The 7,239-nt window shown below is 44.4% G+C and overlaps 1 protein-coding gene across 1 annotated transcript in view; it reads right to left on the reverse strand.

The window, feature by feature from the left end:
* CYRIB (CYFIP related Rac1 interactor B) overlaps window positions 1-7,034 on the reverse strand; it is an 83,050-nt gene extending 76,016 nt beyond the window's left edge. The window contains exon 1 of the mRNA XM_068396060.1: window positions 6,805-7,034. The gene's annotated coding sequence lies outside the window, so the exon portion shown is untranslated. The remainder of the gene's footprint in view (window positions 1-6,804) is intronic.
* Window positions 7,035-7,239: the final 205 nt, after the last annotated feature.

The raw sequence follows: 7,239 nt of genomic DNA on the forward strand, positions 1-7,239 counted from the left end.
AAGCAAAACAAGAGGCATAAGCCCTGCAAAAACACTCTGCTGTAAAGCTGAGACACACTAGAGCTATTTGAAGATCTGTCAAAAACTTTTAAGACTACAGTTACAACATCTGTTCCCAAGCCTCACTTTTGGCAGCTACTGAAGTAGTTTGACTGAAATTCCTTTGAAAACCTGACACAATATTAACGTCAATATTATGTAACATTATTTGCTCAAAGTATTAGGTCTTAACAGTCTCTTACACTGCCGTTTACTAGACTTTACTGCCAGTCCCACCTACAGCAAGTTCCCCACCAGGACATGATTCTACCCCATGTTTATTAAGAAGCCATAGTTACAGAACAACGGATAGTTTCTCCGTAACAAGTTTGAACGCTGCTAAAACCAGAAACTTCAGAAAAGATAAGAAAACAATGTGGGTTTTGTTAGGCTAACTCTTGTAAGATCATCCTCTTCAAGCTAGGAGATATCAACTAGGTCACATTATTCTGTTACTACTGCTAAGAAATGAATTCAGCTCTGAACTCTTGAGGTGCAAAGGTAAGAACAGTTAAAACATTTAGTAAGATTTTAGTGCTCGGGAGAATATGACTTTAACCAGTTACACGCGGGAACAAGCGGCAAGTCATCTTCTACAAGATGTACCCAGCGCAAAAAATTTTGAAACTATCACCACTATTCAACTGCCTGTTCAGCTGACAAATCCACATCTCCCCACATAAGACTTCTACACACAAGCAGGAACTCTAAATTCTAAATCAATTAACTACTATCCATAAGCAATCCTTACACAACACTCTGCCTTGTCTGTATGATCTTTATTTACATAAAAGGTCAGCAATTTTCTCTCCGAGATGAAGCCTCATGAAGTCTAGTGGTTACGTATTTCACTTCCACATTAAGAAGGAACAGTTTCAAATAACATATGTCTCAGCACATAAAAGGTGCAAATATAACAAACCAAAATGAACTGGCTTTTCATGCCCAGAATGCACTTTGCCCGAGAAGTTTCACTTTCAGGGACACTAAACAGGAAGGTTTTGTTAAAAAAAAAAAAAAAGAAAAAAAAGAAAAAAAAAGCTATGAATATATTTCTCATTAATTCTTACAGCTTTTTTTTCCAGATTAGCAGCACTAGGATTCAGAAAACTACATTTTTATTGCAGTAGAAAGGTCAAACTGACTTGTACATCAGAAGCTGAAATAAACACCTTTATTGTCCAACACAAAAAGACAAGAATTCCCTTTCCCTGTGAGGACGTTACCCTCAAGACTGTTGTAATAAAAAGGAGAACCAGCCATGATCCAGTGCCACAGCTGACTGGAAGAATATGCAATTAGATCTAACTTTTGAAGTTACACAACTGCTAGAGCCACTAGTCACAGAAACAGGGCTTTCCAGTCAGCTCATTTACAACTAGGACTCCTAGGAACTCATCTATTACCTTGTATAGTACACGAGAAAAAGTTACTCATGCTAACACTCCATTTAATTTAATCATCTAGTACTGAAGGAGAACCAGAATTGCCTCATGGCTGAATTTAAGTCTTTTGAACTACGCCAGTTAAATAGAATTTGCTCACGGAACAGCCTCCTGCTACTGGGGAATGCTTAAAGTAAAAAGTGCTTTTAAAAAATGTATCTAGGACAGTGTTCTGCTGCACTTTCTTATATATAAAGTGATTACGGATATAAAACTTTTTTTTTGCCTGGTGGTCACTGATTCAGGTACAGCATTTGCTGATGGGAATCAGCCTTCTAGACAAGCATATTAACTGCCTACAGGATCGGAGCTTTAGGTTTTGGTGTGGGTGGCAGACAGGCAGCCTGTTTTGCAAGGCACGCTATTTTTGTAGCTATGGCCACACCAAACTGAACACACTCCATCTCACAAGCGAAGCTGTCCCAGACCCAGTTACACTATTTGCACAGGGACCACCTGGGAATCCCAAGCGCTGTAGATATAAGCCAAAGAATCAGCCAAACACTTGGTAAACAAGACCACAAACTAAACAAGACCACAAACCATAGAGCATTTCCACTGAACAGGAGTAAAAGAATAAAAATAAATCCTCTCATACAAACATTATTAGAGGAAACTAGTTTTTATAGACTTGAAGATTCCACATAAGTACATTCTCTTTATTTCAAAGATATTTAGTCTCCAATTTTTCCTACAGTCCCACAACAGCTTTGCATAGTAGAAAAGTATGCTGGGTTTGGTCAGTCACACATCATTCCCCAAATGCAATACTAGAACTTTCGGTTAGTGCAAATCATGCAAACAACAATCTTTCCTGATACACACAAATTAGCTAATACTTGTCTAGGTACTAGAAATGTAAAAATTCTTTTTCTAGGTGCTGAAAAAGTACTGTTAAAGAACACTCAAAAATACTAAGTCTGGTACCAAAAGTCTTTTACAAATCAATTTCATGGCCAGTATTAACATTTCCAGAGTTAACTAGAAATAAATTACTAAACACTTCACCAAGACCACCTGATTCAGTAGCAACAGTAAATGAAGACAGTAGCACAACCAGATGACAAAGGTTGTAACAACAGATGTGAGTTCATAATCCACAAACACACACTGAGCAGGACATGGTCAGCCTTTACACCTCACATCTACGACTGTCTTGCAAGTACCTTGAAATTCAAATTATCATGAGTGAAAGGCAAAAGAATGCACCATTTTGCTTGCATCTTTCAATATGTTTTGTCTGTAACTAGTTTCACTATTTCCACTGTGAAGGTATTCTCTGTGCATCAGGCTTTCACGTGACAGAGAAGACAAAATGCCATTTCTAAAAAGGAGAATGCAACTAAAACCACAGGAGATGGGGAACACAGGAGAAAGCGCTGTAACTAAAAATACTTTCAGCTTTACCTAGTCAGTTCTAAAACTGCTCACTCTGTTGCTGGTTTCTGTTAAGCTCTGCTGTTTATATAATTGCAATACACATACCTCCAGTAAGCACTGGAATTGCAAATGTAAAACAGCACCTATACAAGAGAACCTGTTACTCTCAGCAAATTTTAGATAGTTTGAAACACTCTGCCACCTGCAGCAGCCAACTTGTGGTACTCGAGAGAACATTCCTGAACTGCAGAAGGGGGGGAAACTGAGGTGAATTCATAAGAGACCTTGAAATTAAAGGCAATCAATTCATACCCATGAAGAGAAAAGCAGACTTCTCCACTTTGGGTAGTTAGAGGTGTCAAATTTTCCACAATTACAAGGAAAAAAATATTAATACTCTTAAGTAAAGGTTATGTATCCATAGATTAATATTAAACAAAGACTTATGAGGTACGCAAAAGGACCATCTATTTATTTATAACTGCTCTTGATACATGCAAATGAATGGGAGTAGAAAAGCTGTCAAAAGATGCACACAACTGGCCATCATTTACAGCTGGAAAATACTAAATAAATCTTACCCTCCCTAACTGATGCATGCATTTCAGGTGCCACAGCTAGTAAGCAGTGCCAATGCTTCATGTTCCCCAGCACTTAACTCCTTCCAATCCAAGGACAGCTTCCTTCATATCCCCAGTCGCCTTGCTCTCATCACCTCTGGAGCCATAGTGATAGACTTGGAGGGATTCAGTTGGACCAAAATGACTATCATGATGAGCCCCTGCATCCTGGTACTCGGCACAGGAGCGTGGCACTGACATTCAAACCTTGCGTGGACTCAGCACGTATATTCACTTGGCCGGCATACCTCGCCTGTAGCACATTCGCTTGACAGCTAATAGTCCGTGAGATGCAATTTGACGACACTCAAAATATTTCAGCTTTGAAGATGTATTTTCAAACATTTTTATGATGAATAAGTCTCATAAAATTGATTTATAATATACTTCAGGGTAGTTAACATTACCTTAACAGACAGGAGTCATTGTTCTCAACTTAAGCCCATCTACATCAATGACTAAAACTCTTGGTGTAATTACAAGAAAACAAGCTTTTAGGAAGGACAGGCAAAGGTAACAACCTTGATTTACACTAGCGCCATTATTTCTTAAAAAAAAAAACCCCAACAAACACACACAAACCTGACAGCTTAAAAAACAAATCTGACTTCTGGCACGTAAGCTTTAATTTTGCCTGTCTCTACTACAGGGTATGCATTAGTTCCATCTATGCTCCCAGCTGGCAGGCAATAAAAAAAAAAAATAGCGTACTGCAGGCTGTTTGTGTATCTGCATTCTCCTAGATACACAGCGGGGGGAAAAACAACTGCATTTGTGTTTACCATGCCTAAGCAGCTACAGAAATGCGAAGTGGCCCCTACATACACTGTTCCAAAAGACAGAGCCAATTTTTGCTACTGTATTACTCAAGAATTCAGCAGTTAGCAATAGAAATATTCCCCAGTCTCCCATCTCTTTACAGTATTAATGCCAAGTGTCTAGTAAGCACCGTTAGAAGTCTGGTGACAGACACCTTGAATTAAGTTCCTCACATAACTGTCCCTGAACTATTTTAGCTATTATATTCAATTCATTTCAAAATTAATCATTCTGCTAAGATATAGAACTACTGAAAGACACAATAAAAAATAGTTTCCTTTTTCTCTTTATCCAGACGTTAAGACTTCCGCAGAACTCAGATAAGGGGACAGGACAGTTATGTGTGCAAGAACAGAACTGGCTAACATCACGTTTCTGCAGTCAGCGAGGTTCCCACAGGGAAGGTTTCATATGAAAAGGCAGAGAATTTCAGAAGACAATCTCTTCAATAATCCGTTACCTCAGGCGGCCCCAGCTAAACTGCAAACAATGAAGAAAATCTGGAGCACCTGACGACAAATGGAAGTTGTATAACAGACGGGATCAAATTCATTCCTTACTTTCACACAACCGTGGCACTTCTTGACAGGGATATTTTAAAACAGATTCTGGGATCACTTCTTTCTACTGCCGCTGCTCTCTGACAGTTAATATATGCAGTAAGAAATCTGACAGTTTGACTTGGATAGAAAGCTATCTACTCTTCTGCTGAAAGCTTCTGTTTCAGCAATGGAATACTCTGTACACCAGACAAAAAACATTCCTGCTTCATAGAAGAGCAGTATCTTATTCACGTGGTTTAGGATGTTAATGTTAAACTTGCCACACAGAACTGAAGATGTTTTGCAAGATAACACACTTTGCTAAATAAAGATATTTGTCAGGTGGAACCTTCTAAGTTTGGATTCATGTTCCAACCTTGACAACAGTAACCTCAGGCTAATTACTAAACGCCTCCTGTCCAACACCCCTATCTGCCACAACCTACTACAGAAAATGCTCATTAACTTAAAGACTTTAAATATAAGTCCAAGCAGTCAAGAGCACAAAGAAAGAAAACTTTGTGTCGGAGGGGGCAGAAGTTTGAGCAAAAGAGACTCTGCAGTTTTTAACAACAGAAACGGTAATAAGGAAGAACACAGATTATTAGATCAACCTCGAAAATGTTTTACTGGCTTGAGGATTAATACACATGCTAATCTACACTTGTACTTCCATACTACGTTATCAGAAATTCAGAATGACAGATTTTAAATGTCAGTAAGGCTCCACTATCACAGCAGAAAGACAGCTGTCATACCGTCACTGACATTTGGATCCAGGATGCTGATGCAATGTAACAGAAGAAGAAAAAATAAAAACCCATCAAGAACCTTCATAACACAATCTCTTGATTTCTTTGGTATCTGAAGTGTTTCTGTGAAGAAACTTGTATTTTATTACCATGTAAGATACGATACCCGATTAAAAAGTAACAAAACAGAACTGAGTTGCACATGTCCTTATTCTTAAATCACACAGGAAAGAATTAAGATCCAATTAAAATTCGATTTTATCAGCTATGCAATGAATAGGTTAGAAACAACATCCTCCTGTTACAGCTTCCGAATTCACCTTAACCCTACCTGCAATTACAGTCCCAGCATCACAGCTACAGCTCACAAAACTGCAGGATACACCCAAACCACGACAAATTTGCAACGATTTCTGTGTTCTGTTTAACTCTCTGCATGTTTCAGCTACAGCTTGAAAGACTGCAGAAGTTCCCTCCTCCCGGTTAACCATTAACACTGTCACTCCCTTCCTCCCCGTCCCCAGGCACTACCTGCATCCCGCTGGGCCGGGGGCGCAGGGCTGCACCACACGAGGCAGGGCTGGAGGCCGGCGGGGAGGACGCGCTCCTCAGACCACCACCACCACCAGCAGCCTCTGCCACAAGCCGGCCGAGCTGCGGTCGCCAGGGGAGTCGCCTGCACTTGCACCAGGGAGCAAACCGGCTCCTCTGCCTCCGACTCGCCGCGGTGAGGGGAAGGAGCCCCGCCGGAGAGCGGGGGAAACCCAGAGGAGGGTTATTAAGCACAGGGCAGGTCCCTGGCAATTAGCGTGGTCTCCTCAGGCGAGGGAGGCAGCGGCCGCCGCTTCTCCCCCCCCCGCCCCAAGGCGGGAGGCGCCGGCGGGCGGGCAACCCCCTCCTCGCCCTGCCGGGCGCCCCGGGCAGAGCGGGGACGGCGCTGAGGGGGCGAAGCTGCGGCGGGACGGGGAGAGCAGGGGCGCGGAGAAGTTGCGGAGGGATGAGGGGAGGCGGGTTTGGCCCGGGGAGGGGGGAGAGCAACAGATGGGCACCGGGGCGGCGGGCGGGGGGAGCCCCGTCCCCTCAGGGGCAGGCCGGGCCCCGGCGGGAACGGGGCGGGAGGGGGGGGGGGGGTCGCGCCACCAGGGCTGAGGGGAACGCGGGGGTTGAGGCGAGGCGCCCCCCCCGGCCCCCCGCCCCTGACACTCACCGCGATGTGGACGGGAGCGGGAGCCGGAGCCGCCGCCTCCCCCCGCTCGGCCGGAGGCAGCGACAGCAGCAGCGTGGCCGGAGCCCCGCGCAGGGGAGGGCGCGGATGGCGACAGCGCCGGAGCCGCCCGCGCTGGGGGGAGGGGGGAGAGGGGGAGGGGGAGCGAGCGGCACAGCACCACGGGGGACCGGCCGTGCGGGCGGGCGTGCGATGACCCGGATGTACCGGCGGGTGTGTGTGTGTGGGGGGGTGAGCAGGTGACTGCGCAAGCGCGCCAGGCTGCCAGCGCACTGCGCATGCACCTGCTTCGACTCCGAGTGTCTCAGGCAGAGTAGGGGGAGCGAAACAGAGGCGGGCGGGCAGGAGAGACGGCGAGCAGGTCAACCTCCTTAAAGGGGCCGCCCTGGGCGGGGGCCGCCATCTTCACGCAGCTCC

Source organism: Nyctibius grandis, chromosome 3 (genome assembly GCF_013368605.1).
Source record: "Nyctibius grandis isolate bNycGra1 chromosome 3, bNycGra1.pri, whole genome shotgun sequence".
In the NCBI taxonomy this organism is placed as follows: domain Eukaryota; kingdom Metazoa; phylum Chordata; class Aves; order Nyctibiiformes; family Nyctibiidae; genus Nyctibius; species Nyctibius grandis.